General features: G+C 48.2%; 1 protein-coding gene across 2 annotated transcripts in view; it reads left to right on the top strand.

The window, feature by feature from the left end:
- The first annotated feature begins 13,124 nt into the window (after positions 1-13,124).
- Positions 13,125-15,312, top strand: part of LOC140385988 (C-X-C chemokine receptor type 2-like) — a 53,466-nt gene continuing 51,278 nt past the window's right edge. For both annotated transcript variants that reach the window (XR_011933521.1, XM_072468625.1), the window contains exons 1-2: positions 13,125-13,301; positions 13,812-13,970. The gene's annotated coding sequence lies outside the window, so the exon portion shown is untranslated. The remainder of the gene's footprint in view (positions 13,302-13,811; positions 13,971-15,312) is intronic.

The raw sequence follows: 15,312 nt of genomic DNA, 5'->3' as shown, positions 1-15,312 counted from the left end.
TACAGGAGTTGGGACGTCTTGTTGAAGTTGTACAAGACATTGGTACGGCCACACTTGGAATACTGTGTGCAGTTCTGGTCACCCTATCATAGGAAGGATATTATTAAACTGGAAAGAGTGCAGAAAAGATTTACTAGGATGTTGCCGGGACTTGATGGTTTGAGTTATAAGGAGAGGCTGGATAGACTGGGACTTTTTTCCTTGGAGCGTAGGAGGCTTAGGGGTGATCTTATAGAGGTCTATAAAATAATGAGGGGCATAGATAAGGTAGATAGTCAACATCTTTTCCCAAAGGTAGGGGAGTCTAAAACTAGAGGGCATAGGTTTAAGGTGAGAGGGGAGAGATTCAGAAGGGCCCAGAGGGCTTCACTCAGAGGGTAGTGAGTGTCTGGAATGGGCTGCCAGAGGTAGTAGTAGAGGCGGGTACAATTGTGTCTTTTAAAAAACATTTAGATAGTTACATGGGTAAGATGGGTATAGAGGGTTATGGGCCAAGTGCGGGCAACTGGGACTAGCTTAATGGTAAAAACTGGGCGGCATGGACTGGTTGGGCCGAAGGGCCTGTTTCCATGCTGTAAACCTCTATGATTCTATGATTCTAAGAGTTTGATGAGCTGAAGTCATGCTCAATATGAATACATAGTCGTGTTAGAAACAATTCAGATTAAAGGTACCTTGTACAATCAAGAATAAAATAAAGGTACTTTACGATAATGTCATATAAACTTAATAACTGTTAGAAGGAGAATATAGACCCTTATAATGGGGACAGCCAGCAGAGGCAGCTCTCATAGGGCAAAATCGCTGGCTTTGAAAGCAGACCAAGGCAGGCCAGCAGCACAGTTCGATTCCGGTAACAGCCTCCCCGAACAGGCGCCGGAATGTGGCAACTAGGGGCTTTTCACAGTAACTTCATTTGAAGCCTACTTGTGACAATAAGCAATTTTCATTTTCATAGCTCGGTCATGGGAAGGATAGAGCACAGAAACCAAGCGGAACAGCGAATCCATCTGAGGAAGACCAAAAGATAAAGAAGCGAGATTGTCAAGGTGGACCTGAAGGTCTTTTCAACCAACCAGAAGAATCCAGAAGCAAGATCTTTTTACTTTTCTGTAAAGACAGTGATTGCATCTTTTAAAAGAAAAAAATAAATAAGAAAATAACTTAAAGTTTTAACCTGAAACAGTGGTTATTACAAAGTCTACTTTACTAACTTGGCAACGCGTGACCCAGGATGGGTGCAGAAAGTGCCTCCAACTGGAGCTCCTGACAGACCGCATGGTTCGGTTGGAGCAGCAATTGGATGCACTTAGGAGCTTGCAGGTGGCGGAAAGCGTCATAGATCGCAGTTATGTAAATGTGGTCACACCCAAGGTGCAGGCAGAGAAATGGGTGACCACCAGAAAGGGCAGGCAGTCAGTGCAGGAATCCCCTGTGGTTGTCCCCCTCTCGAACAGGTATACCCCTTTGGATACTGTCGGGGGGGATAGCCTATCAGGGGAAAACAGCAGCAGCCAGAGCAGTGGCACCACGGCTGGCTCTGATGTTCAGAAGGAAGGGTCAAAGCGCAGAAGAGCAATAGTAATAGGGGACTCTAAAGTCAGGGGCACAGATAGGCGCTTCTGTGGACGTGAAAGAGACTCCAGGATGGTATGTTGCCTCCCTGGTGCCAGGGTCCAGGATGTCTCCGAACGGGTAGAGGGCATCCTGAAGGGGGAGGGCAAACAGGCAGAGGTCGTTGTACATATTGGTACTAACGACATAGGCAGGAAGGGGCATGAGGTCCTGCAGCAGGAGTTCAGGGAGCTAGGCAGAAAGTTAAAAGACAGGACCTCGAGGGTTGTAATCTCGGGATTACTCCCTGTGCCACGTGCCAGTGAGGCTAGAAATAGGAAGATAGAGCAGCTAAACACGTGGCTAAACAGCTGGTGTAGGAGGGAGGGTTTCCGTTATCTGGACCACTGGGAGCTCTTCCGGGGCAGGTGTGACCTGTATAAGAAGGACTGGTTGCATCTAAACCGGAGAGGCATAATATCCTGGCCGCGAGGTTTGCTAGTGTCACACGGGAGGGTTTAAACTAGTATGGCAGGGGGGTGGGCACGGGAGCAATAGGTCAGAAGGTGAGAGCATTGAGGGAGAACTAGGGAATAGGGACAGTGTGGCTCTGAGGCAGAGCTGACAGGTAGAAGTTGCTGAACACAGCGGGTCTGGTGGCCTGAAGTGCACATGTTTTAATGCAAGAAGTATTACGGGTAATGCAGATGAACTTAGAGCTTGGATTAGTACTTGGAACTATGATGTTGTTGCCATTACAGAGACCTGGTTGAGGGAAGGGCAGGATTGGCAGCTAAACATTCCAGGATTTAGATGTTTTAGGCGGGATAGAGGGGGATGAAAAGGGGAGGCGGAGTTGCGCTACTGGTTAGGGAGAATATCACAGCTGTACTGCGGGAGGCACCTCAGAGAGCATTGAGGCTATATGGGTAGAGATCAGGAATAAGAAGGGTGCAGTCACAATGTTGGGGATTTACTACAGGCCTCCCAACAGCCAGCGGGAGATAGAGGAGCAGATAGGTAGACAGATTTTGGAAAAGAGTAAAAACAACAGGGTTGTGGTGATGGGAGACTTCAACTTCCCCAATATTGACTGGGACTCACTTAGTGCCAGGGGCTTAGACGGGGCGGAGTTTGTAAGGAGCATCCAGGAGGGCTTCTTAAAACAATATGTAGACAGTCCAACTAGGGAAGGGGCGGTACTGGACCTGGTATTGGGGAATGAGCCCGGCCAGGTGGTAGATGTTTCAGTAGGGGAGCATTTCGGTAACAGTGACCACAATTCAGTAAGTTTTAAAGTGCTGGTGGACAAGGATAAGAGTGGTCCTAGGGTGAATGTACTAAATTGGGGGAAGGCTAATTATAACAATATTAGGCGGGAACTGAAGAACCTAGATTGGGGGTGGATGTTTCAGGGCAAATCAACATCTGACCTGTGGGAGGCTTTCCAGTGTCAGTTGAAAGGAATTCAGGACCGGCATGTTCCTGTGAGGAAGAAGGATAAATACGGCAATTTTCGGGAACCTTGGATAACGAGAGATATTGTAGGCCTCGTCAAAAAGAAAAAGGACGCATTTGTCAGGGCTAAAAGGCTGGGAACAGACGGAGCCTGTGTGGAATATCAGGAAAGTAGGAAGGAACTTAAGCAAGGAGTCAGGAGGGCTAGAAGGGGTCACGAAAAGTCATTGGCAAATAGGGTTAAGGAAAATCCCAAGGCTTTTTACACGTATATAAAAAGCAAGAGGGTAGCCAGGGAAAGGGTTGGCCCACTGAAGGATAGGCAAGGGAATCTATGTGTGGAGCCAGAGGAAATGGGCGAGGTACTAAATGAATACTTTGCATCAGTATTCACCAAAGAGAAGGAATTGGTGGACGTTGAGTCTGGAGAAAGGTGTGTAGATAGCCTGGGTCACATTGAGATCCAAAAAGACGAGGTGTTGGGTGTCTTAAAAAATATTAAGGTAGATAAGTCCCCAGGGCCTGATGGGATCTACCCCAGAATACTGAAGGAGGCTGGAGAGGAAATTGCTGAGGCCTTGACAGAAATCTTTGGATCCTCACTGTCTTCAGGGGATGTCCCAGAGGACTGGAGAATAGCCAATGTTGTTCCTCTGTTTAAGAAGGGTAGCAAGGATAATCCAGGGAACGACAGGCCGGTGAGCCTTACTTCAGTGGTAGGGAAATTATTGGAGAGAATTCTTCGAGACAGGATCTACTCCCATTTGGAAGCAAATGGACGTATTAGTGAGAGGCAGCACGGTTTTGTGAAGGGAAGGTCGTGTCTCACTAACTTGATAGAGTTTTTCGAGGAGGTCACTAAGATGATTGATGCAGGTAGGGCAGTGGATGTTGTCTATATGGACTTCAGTAAGGCCTTTGACAAGGTCCCTCATGGTAGACTAGTACAAAAGGTGAAGTCACACGGGATCAGGGGTGAGCTGGCAAGGTGGATACAGAACCGGCTAGGCCATAGAAGGCAGAGAGTAGCAATGGAAGGATGCTTTTCTAATTGGAGGGCTGTGACCAGTGGTGTTCCACAGGGATCAGTGCTGGGACCTTTGCTGTTTGTAGTATATATAAATGATTTGGAGGAAAATGTAACTGGTCTGATTAGTAAGTTTGCAGACGACACAAAGGTTGGTCGAATTGCGGATAGCGATGAGGACTGTCGGAGGATACAGCAGGATTTAGATTGTTTGGAGACTTGGGCGGAGAGATGGCAGATGGAGTTTAATCCGGACAAATGTGAGGTAATGCATTTTGGAAGGTCTAATGCAGGTAGGGAATATACAGTGAATGGTAGAACCCTCAAGAGTACTGAAAGTCAAAGAGATCTAGGAATACAGGTCCACAGGTCATTGAAAGGGGCAACACAGGTGGAGAAGGTAGTCAAGAAGGCATACGGCATGCTTGCCTTCATTGGCCGGGGCATTGAGTATAAGAATTGGCAAGTCATGTTGCAGCTGTATAGAATCTTAGTTGGGCCACACTTGGAGTATAGTGTTCAATTCTGGTCGCCACACTACCAGAAGGATGTGGAGGCTTTAGAGAGGGTGCAGAAGAGATTTACCAGAATGTTGCCTGGTATGGAGGGCATTAGCTATGAGGAGCGGTTGAATAAACTCGGTTTGTTCTCACTGGAACGAAGGAGGTTGAGGGGAGACCTGATAGAGGTATACAAAATTATGAGGGGCATAGACAGAGTGGATAGTCCGAGGCTTTTCCCCAGGGTAGAGGGGTCAATTACTAGGGGGCATAGGTTTAAGGTGAGAGGGGCAAGGTTTTGAGTAGATGTATGAGGCAAGTTTTTTACGCAGAGGGTAGTGGGTGCCTGGAACTCGCTACCGGAGGAGGTGGTGGAAGCAGGGACGATAGTGACATTTAAGGGGCATCTTGACAAATACATGAATAGGATGGGAATAGAGGGATACGGACCCAGGAAGTGTAGAAGATTGTAGTTTAGTCGGGCAGCATGGTCGGCACGGGCTTGGAGGGCCGAAGGGCCTGTTCCTGTGCTGTACATTTCTTTGTTCTTTGTTTTGTTCTTTAATGCTACTAAGTGGTAAGTAGATGAATTCTTGTATGAAGATATGGGTTATACCGGGGGATAATTTGAAAATATAGATTGAACCGAATAGCACCCACCTAAGTCTGCATAGGAGTCAGGGAGTGAGAATTGTTGTTCACCATTTAGAATGTCGACCCTTTTTGGTATAGGGGGAATTTGAACAATAGTGGTGCGTTTTTTACTTCACGTCTCACAGTCGCCTCAGCCAGCACACCGTCTGCGTGATTTTTAAACGGTGGTTAGGACCACGCTGTCGGGAAACCGGCCTATCCGGGGGCGCAGAATGGCTGAGGCTCCGGAGAATCGGTCGTCAGGGCAGATAATGAGATGCGTACTGTACTTCCGGGCCGCGTGGGGGCGCCGCGATTTTGTCGTGTTGTGGGATCCGGAGAATCTAAAATTGGTGCGAAACCGGCGTCAAACCCGATTTCGGCGTCGGAGTCGATTCTCCGGCCCAGTGAAGAGTATTGTTCTGCGTGCAGTCCACACAGGTCGCTCCATACATGAAAAAAGACATCGGACATTCTCCTTACCAGAGAAAGGATTCGACGATCTGACTGTGACTCTGGTCCTTTGTCGCGTCCTTTGGTGTATTTCATGATTCCTCCCACAGTCCAAAGACGGGTTGGTTAGGTGGACTGGCCGTGATAAATTGCCCTTAGTGACCAAAAAGGTTAGGAGGGGTTATTGGGTTATAAGAATAGGGTGGAAGTGAGGGCTTAAGTGGGTCGGTGCAGACTCCATAAGACCATAAGACCATAAGACATAGGAGCGGAAGTAAGGCCATTCGGCCCATCGAGTCCACTCCACCATTCAATCATGGCTGATTTCAACTCCATTTGCCCGCTCTCTCTCCATAGCCCTTAATTCCTCGAGAAATCAAGAATTTATCAACTTCTGTCTTAAAGACACTCAACGTCCCGGCCTCCACCGCACTCTGTGGCAATGAATTCCACAGACCCACCACTCTCTGGCTGAAGAAATTTCTCCTCATCTCTGTTCTAAAGTGACTCCCTTTTATTCTAAGGCTGTGCCCCCGGGTCCTAGTCTCCCCTGCTAATGGAAACAACTTCCCTACGTCCACCCTATCTAAGCCATTCATTATCTTGTAAGTTTCTATTAGATCTCCCCTCAACCTCCTAAACTCCAATGAATATAATCCCAGGATCCTCAGACGTTCATCGTATGTTAGGCCTACCATTCCTGGGATCATCCGTGTGAATCTCCGCTGGACCCCCTCCAGTGCCAGTCTGTCCTTCCTGAGGTGTGGGGCCCAAAATTGCTCACAGTATTCTAAATGGGGCCTAACTAATGCTTTATAAAGCTTCAGAAGTACATCCCTGCTTTTATATTCCAAGCCTCTTGAGATGAATGACAACATTGCATTTGCTTTCTTAATTACGGACTCAGCCTGCAAGTTTACCTTTAGAGAATCCTGGACTAGGACTCCCAAGTCCCTTTGCACTTCAGCATTATGAATTTTGTCACCGTTTAGAAAATAGTCCATGCCTCTATTCTTTTTTCCAAAATGCAAGACCTCGCACTTGCCCACGTTGAATTTCATCAGCCATTTCTTGGACCACTCTCCTCAACTGTCTAAATCTTTCTGAAGCCTCCCCACCTCCTCCATACTACCTGCCCCTCCACCTATCTTTGTATCATCGGCAAACTTAGCCAGAATGCCCCCAGTCCCGTCATCTAGATCGTTAATATATAAGAGAACAGCTGTGGCCCCAACACTGAACCCTGCGGGACACCACTCGTCACCGGTTGCCATTCCGAAAAAGAACCTTTTATCCCAACTTTCTGTCTTCTGCCTGATAGCCAATCGTCAATCCATGTTAGTACCTTGTCTCGAATACCATGGGCCCTTATTTTACTCAGCAGTCTCCCGTGAGGCACCATATCAAAGGCCTTTTGGAAGTCAAGATAGATAACATCCATTGGCTCTCCTTGGTCTAACCTATTTGTTATCTCTTCAAAGAACTCTAACAGGTTTGTCAGGCACGACCTCCCCTTACTAAATCCATGCTGACTTGTCCTAATCCGACCCTGCACTTCCAAGAATTTAGAAATCTCATCCTTAACAATGGATTCTAGAATCTTGCCAACAACCGAGGTTAGGCTAATTGGCCTATAATTTTCCAACTTTTTCCTTGTTCCCTTCTTGAACAGGGGGGTTACAACAGCGATTTTACAATCCTCTGGGACTTTCCCTGACTCCAGTGACTTTTGAAAGATCATAACTAACGCCTCCACTATTTCTTCAGCTATCTCCTTTAGAACTCTAGGATGTAGCCATCTGGGCCCGGAGATTTATCAATTTTTAGACCTCTTAGTTTCTCTAGCACTTTCTCCTTTGTTCCATATTCATATTCATATACCATATTCAACTCTGCCCCCTGACTCTCCAGAATTGTTGGGATATTACTCATGTCTTCTACTGTGAAGACTGACGCAAAGTACTTATTTAGTTCCTCAGACTCGATGGGCCGAATGGCCTGCTTCTGCACTGGATGTTCTATGTTCCCTATGTACTACAGTGGAGAGTGAGGACGCAAAGATCATCGCCAACGGCACAGCAATCTCCTCCAACGCTTCCCGTAGTAACCGTGGGTATATTCTCGAACGTTTACACAATGCATTGTGACAAAACAAGAAACAGGAAATGGAAATGGATGGATCAATGCGAGAAGGCCTTCATACAAGCTAAAGAGGAACTCCTAAAGTCAGAGGTCCTGACACACTTTGGTTACGGGGATAGGGTAGATATGTGGGCTTGAGTTGGGCGCTCTTTGTAAGGGCCGGTGCAGACTCGATGGGCCGAACGGCCTCCTTCTGCACTGTAAATTCTACGATTCTATGATTCTACGGATTTGGATTTGTTTTATTGTCCCGTGTACCGAGGTACAGTGAAAAGTATTGTTCTGTGTACAGTCCCGACAGATCGCTCCATACATGAAAAAAAAACATGGGACATTCTCCTTGCTTGAGAAAGGACGTACTGGCACTGGAGGCGGTGCAGAGGAGATTCACTCGGTTGATTCCGGAGTTGAGAGGATTGGCTTATGAGGAGAAACTTACTTGACTGGGACTGTACTCAATGGAATTTAGAAGAATGAGGGGAGGATCTGATAGAAACATATAAAATTATGAAGGGAATAGATAGGATAGATGCGGGCAGGTAGTTTCCACTGCGGGTGAAACTTGAACTAGGGGGCATAGCCTCAAAATAAGGAAGAGCAGATTTAGGACGGAGTGTAGGAGGAACTTCTTCACCCAAAGGGTTGTGAATCTGTGGAATTCCCTGCCCAGTGAAGCAGTTGATCCCGCCTCGTTCAATGTTTTTAAGGCAAAGGTAGATAGATTTTTGAAGAATAAAGGGATTAAGGGTTATGGCGTTTGGGCCGGAAAGTGGAGCTGAGTCCACAAAAGATCAGCCATGATCTCATTAAATGGCGGAGCAGGCTCGAGGGGCCAGATGGCCGACTCCTGCTCCTAGTTCCTATGTTCTTATAAATTCACAATGTAAATACATAGATGTGGAGATGCCGGCGTTGGACTGGGGTGAGCACAGTAAGAATTCTTACAACATCAGGTTAAAGTCCAACAGGTTTGTTTCAAACACTAGCTTTCGGAGCACTGCTCCTTCCTCAGGTGAAGGAAGGAGACCGAGGAAGGAGCAGTGCTCCGAAAGCTAGTGTTTGAAACAAACCTGTTGGACTTTAACCTGGTGTTGTAAGAATTCTTACGAAATACATAGACACAGACATCAGGAGAAGCACACGGAGTGTAGTACTACTCGGTAGAGAAGATGTGTGAAGAGGTCAGGTCAGTCCATAAGAGGGTCATTCAGGAGTCTGGTAACAGCGGGGAAGAAACTGTTCTTGAACAGCTTCTTTGGCCCAAAGTTACCCTTTGATCCAAATTTACCCTTTGATCCAAATTTACCCTTGCAACTTGCATGCAACGTACAACGTGGGCCAACGCTTTCTCACATAAAACCCAATACTGAAGAAAAGCATTTGCATCAAGACCCTTGAACAAAGCAGAATTGAACTGAGCACAGAGAGAGAAAGGAGCTCCAGGCAGCATTTTCAGAATCAAATGTTTTTACCAATGCCAATAGGGATGGAAATTTACTTTGCGACCACTGACAATGGCACATGTGTCGCACACGGGATTCCATCTGTGGCGTCGAGCCGGATGCAGAAATGAGCAACACTTACATACACAATAGAATATCGTCAGTCAAATCTCCATGGGAACGCTGATGGATTTACCTAACAAGTCGTCAATGTTCGAGTGGTAATATTTTCTATTTCGAAAAAGTCGATAACACTCTATTAACCGCAGGACGAATTCAGAAGTATATCAGAAATAATCCAGTACTGTCTGAGATTATGGACAGAGTGCTTTGTGACAAGACCACGGGAGCAAACCCACAATTAAAGCCAGATGTTAACTGAAAACCCAAGCTATCCGGCCAGACCCTGGCTGCCTCCTCTGGGAAATTAGTGTCCCCGTTCCACCAGTTTTAAGGAAACGTGTCCGTAACCAAGTTCATGAAGGTCATTGTGGGATAGCAAGAATGAAGAAATAGCCGGAAACTATTTTTGTTAGCCAGGGCGTGATCGCAAATTTGAAGAAAAGTTGGCCAATGTTTGGCTTGTGCAAAGGTTCGAAAGCTGTCGCCACTAACGCCATTACACCCATGGAAATGGCCAGAAGCGTCATCGCAAAGAGTTAGAGATTATGCCAGACCATTGAGATAACTACAGACGATCCTCTAACCTAAACCCAAAACAACAAAGAACAAAGAACAAAGAACAATACAGCACAGGAACAGGCCCTTTGGCCCTCCAAGCCTGTGCGGGTCATGGTATCATTCTTGGCCAAAACCCTCAGCACTTCCTTGTGCCGTATCCCTCTATACCCGTCCTATCCATGGGTTTGTCAAGATGCCTTTTGAACACCGTTAATGTATCTGCTTCCACAACCTCCCCTGGCAACGCGTTCCAGGCACTCACCACCCTCTGTGTAAAAACCTGCCTCGCACATCTCCTCTAAACCTTGCCCCACGGACCTTAAACCTATGCCCCCTGGTGACTGACCCCTCCACCCTGGGAAAGAGTACCTGCCCATCCACTCTATCCATGCCCCTCATAATCTTGTAGACCCCTCAACCTCCATCTTTCTAATTAAAACAGTCCGAGTCTATTCAGCCTCTCCGCACAGCTAACGCCCTCCAGACCCGGCAACATCCTGGTAAACCTCCTCTGCTCCCTCTCCAAAGCCTCCACATCCTTCTGGTAGTGTGGCGACCAGAATTGTGCGCAATATTCCAAGTGCGGCCTTACCAAGGTTCTATACAACTGCAGCGTGACTGGCCAGTTTTGAAACTCGATGCCCCGTCCAATGAAGGCGAGCATTCCGTGTGCTTGCTCGACGACCTTGTCCACTTGTGTTGCCACCTTCAAAGATCTGTGGACCTGCACGCTCAGATCTCTCTGACTTTCTATATTCCTAAGAGTTTTGCCATTTACGGTATATTTCCCCTCTATTTTCGGCCTTCCAGAATGCATTACCTCACATTTGTCCGGAATGTCAATGTGAGAAAGCAGATGCCCGAGATTCACCGACAACCACATGGAAAGCAACGTCCTCCGAAACGTCTAATTGATTGACTGTTGAATTTGTTAATTATTCAGATTGTAAATTTTGATTTTGTATTGTGTTTCATTGCAGGAAGCCTCGAATGTAAATGGGGAGGAATGTGTGTGTTTTCATGTTTGTTCCTAGTAAGGCAGGCTACCAATCAGACTATTCGAGCAGCCTGTTGTGGAAACACCTTTCCAATAAAGCTCTTGTGTGTTTGTGCGTTGGTGGTCGACTAGCCTTTCCTTTAAAACCAGCACAGACATGACTGTTCAAACAATATTCTCAATGCAGCTACCACAGCTCTTCCTGTGATTCAGGTCACTCCCTGCAACCCTTGAAGTTTTAACATTCAAAGCTGAAATGCAGTCCACGCATCCAACGGGCGGAACCTCCTGACCGTGCTGGTGGTGAGCTTGGAGGCAGGTAGGGCATTACGTAGCTGAGATGGTGCCACACCAGAATCCTTCCACCTTGCTGCCTCCACCACAATTAACTTCTGAGCAAGAAAGCCTGTGATCTGTCTTCCCAACCGGCCACTAATCATCCCCGGACTTGAGCTCCGGGATGTCCCGGGGTTTGGGTGAAGGGCTCCTGCCCACGCTGCTGTCCCCACTGCTGGTGGGCGTATGGGGGAGACTCGGGCTGTGTCACTGGATCCAGGCTCGCCGGCGGAAGAAAGGAGGCCCGCCGACAGAGAGGCCGGCCCGCCGATCGGTTACCATGCCACTCCGGAGGCCCCCCCCCCCCGGGAACGGAGCCCCCCTCCCCCCGTCCACAGGCCGCCCCCTCCCAAGCCTTCGCGCGACGAATACCAGCCGGCAGCGACCAGGTGTGGACGGCGCCGGCGGGAGCAGGCCGTTTCCGCGCGGCCGCTCGGCCCATCCGGGCCGGAGAATCGCCACTCGCCGTTTGCGGTGATTCTCAGAGCGGCCCGGCGCGATTCTCGTGGCGCTGGTTTTGGGGGGGGTGGGGGGGAGAATTCGGTGCGGGGGTCGGGGTGGCGTGGCGCGATTCGCGCGGCGCCCCGCCGATTCTCCCACCCGGCGAGGGGGTGGGGGTGGGGAATACCGCCCCCTATGCTTCCCCGATGTCTGTGTCTATGTATTTACATTGTGTATTTATTGTATGTTCTCTGTTTTTTCATGTATGGAGCGATCTGCCTGGACTGTACACAGAACAATACTTTTCACTGCACCCCAGTACACGTGACAAGAAACAAATCCAATCCAATCCTGAACCTTTTAGGATTGAGTTGAGGAGAAATTTCTTCACCCAGCGAGCAGTGACTCTGTGGAATTCACTACCACGGAAAGTAGTTGCGGCCAAAACGTTGTGTAATTTCAAGAAGGAATTAATAATAATAATAATAATAATAATAATAATAATCTTTATTGTCACAAGTGGGCTTACGTTAACACTGCTATGACGTTACTGTGAAAAGCCCCGAGTCGCCACAGTCCAGTACCTGTTCGGGTCACAGAGGGAGAATTCAGAATGTCCAAATTACCTAACAAGCACGTCTTTCGGGGCTTGTGGGAGGAAACCGGAGCACCCGGAGGAAACCCACGCACACACGGGGAGAACGTACAGACTCCGCACAGACAGTGACCCAAGCCGGGAATCGAACCTGCGACCCTGGAGCTAACCACTGTGCTACTGTGCCGCCCACAATTAGATATAGCTCGTGGGGCTAAAGGGATCAAGGGATACGGAGGGAAGGCGGGATCACGGTATTGAACTAGATGACCAGCCATGATCATAATGAATGGCGGCGCAGGCTCGAAGGGCCGAATGGCCTCCTCTAGCTTCTATTTTCTATGTGTGTTTCTTTGAAGTACAGTCTCACAACACCAGGTTAAAGTCGAACAGGTTTATTTGGAATCACTAGCTTTCGGAGCACTGCTCCTTCCTCAGGTGACTCAGCACTCACCTGAGGAAGGCGCTGCGCTCCGAAAGCTAGTGATTCCACATAAACCTGTTCAACTTTAACCTGGTGTTGTGAGACTTCTTACTGTGCTCACCCCAGTCCAACGCCGGCATCTCCACATCATGTTTCTTTGAATAAATCACTTGGTGATTTATTTGATACCTCGCCCTTTTACATAAACTTTACGCAAGAAATTGCAATCCCAATTCTCCCCTTCTATCCCAAAGGAGGGGAGGTACAACTCCCATTGTGACATTTCTGACCCCCAAACTGACCTCCTGCTTAAGACGTGCACTTTGACACTTTGGCACCGGTGCCACGGCCCATGAGGTTTAATTAAAAACCATTGAGTCACTTCTTCCAGGCACATTGCATTTAAATTACTTCCCCTATTGCAACACTGCCCACCACTTTACAAAACATCGACAGGACGCTCACTAAACAGTGCTCCCGCTCTGTCGAAATATAAAGCTGTGTTCATGCCATTCAACATCGGAGCAGCCAGCAGGTTGTCGCCTCTGTGCCACGCTCTCCGATCAGGAAAAACATTCAACAAACTTCGAGGCTGCAAAATCAACATCTTTTGCCAAGGTACGTTGGTATTACCTTTCTGCTGTTCGATTTAATTATTTGAAGGCCTCAGCTTTCTATTGGCATACCAACGGACATCCTGCCATGCTGCGCATGTGGATAATATAAAGGCAGTTTGCTGAGCCATCCCTCAGCCTTGGCTCGGTTGGTTACACTCTTGCCTCTGAGTCAGAAATTCCAACTCGAGACAGCATCGTTAAACCGCTGTTAAACCAGAGACTCTGCTGCTACTTCAGGTGGGTGAGAAAGACCCCAATGCACTCCACCCAGCGGTGGTGGCATTTTCTCCGGCGCCCTGGCTGATATTCATCCCTCTGGCAACAACGCTAAAGCAGCAGGCCGAGACATTTTCACAGTGTTGCTGGGGGCTTACCTGGGCAAACTTGCCGCTGTGTGTTCCCTCGATTCCGAGGGTGACCACTTCATTATCCATAACCTGCTTTAGGAAGGCCTGAGGCCGTGACAGGTGCTATAAGAATGAAAGCCTGGGTTCATTTCTCTTTCCTGCAGGTTAAACTCACTGCGATGCTCTGCTTTTAACGTTTAGCTGTGAGTAACTTCGTCAGCTCGCTCTGAGCTTCGTACACGAGCAGTGGAAGAGAACGATTTGGGATTGCGACACCGCCAGAGTTATTGTGAATATCGGAAATTTCAGTGGGACTCGAACTAGTGAGTCTTTCTCTTTCTTTTTTTGTCAGTTCAGTAGTCTCGTTAAAAAGCAAGAGATGGAAAAGCTAGTTGACTGAGCTGACTGAGGGACAGTTAACGATTAATCACCTGAATCTTGCGTAGGGCCTCCTACGTGCTGTTCACTGGCATGGGAGGCATCTCAGTCACCTCGCCTGTATTTAACGAAAGGGGCTTTTGGAAGTACGTGATCAGTGAGTTTTGTCCTTGAGTAGTGGGAGAGAACACACCCCGACTCAGACGCAGCCAGATTGAGTCTGTGCACCGCGGATTTAGAGCAGATTGGGAATTTGGCAGAAAGAGGTGCTCTTGATTTTTTTTCCTTTGATTTCTAAATTTTTACATGTTCAGAGAGTGGTCTTACCCTGCTGCTGAAGTAGAGGCTACAGGAGAGAGCTGATTGGTAAGCAGTGGGTAAGGTCGGGTAAGTATTTACTACTTTTATCGCCTACAGTCTGGAATATCTTTTGTGGTTGATACTTTGAAAGGGCTACATTCTCCAGTCGCAAGAACCAGGGGAGAAGGGCCCTGGAGAACTGGATATAATCTGATATTAAACATCTTCCAAAGCTTAATTTAAAAGGGTAGGTCATGGTAGGAGAGCACCAAGCCACAATTTGCTCCTCTTGCTCCACGTGGGAGGCCGGGAACATTTCCAGTGTCCGGGACCAGCATGTGAGCAGGAAGTGACTCCAGCTGCAGCTCCCGGAAGCCCAGATTGTGGAGCTGGATCGGTGATTGGGGACATTGTGGAGCATCCGCGAGGTGGAGAGTGTGGTGGGTGGCGCGTATGGAGAGGCGGTCACGCCACAGACTCAGACTTCACAGGCAGGAAGGGAATGGGTGACCACCAGGCAGAGCAAGAGAGCGAGGCAGGCAGAGCAGGAATCTCCTGTGGCCATTCCCCTGAAAAACAGATATACCGCTTTGGATACTGTTGAGGGGAATGACCTCTCGAGAGGTTAGCAGCAACATCCAAATTCGTTACACCATGATTGGTTCTGCTGCAGAGTGGAGGAGTAAAAGTGTGGAATGCAATAGTGATAGGGGATTCAATTGTAAGGGGAACAGACAGGCATTTCTGTGGCTGCAAACAAGAATCCAGGATGGTATGTTGCCTCCCTGGTGCTAGGGTCAAGGATGTCTCGGAGCAGGACATTCTGGAGGGGGAGAGTGAACAGCCAGTGGTCATGGAACACATCGGTACCAGCGTCATCGGTTAAAAAAAGGGATGAGAGGGCAGCATGGTGGCACAGTGGTTAGCACTGCTGCCTCACGGCGCCGAGGTCCCAGGTTCGATCCCGGCTCTGGGTCACTGTCCGTG

The sequence above is a fragment of the Scyliorhinus torazame genome, chromosome 2 (genome assembly GCF_047496885.1).
Source record: "Scyliorhinus torazame isolate Kashiwa2021f chromosome 2, sScyTor2.1, whole genome shotgun sequence".
Classification (NCBI taxonomy): Eukaryota; Metazoa; Chordata; class Chondrichthyes; order Carcharhiniformes; family Scyliorhinidae; genus Scyliorhinus; species Scyliorhinus torazame.
The sequence above is the reverse complement of the archived record's forward strand: the minus strand, read 5'-3'. Positions and strand labels throughout refer to the sequence as shown.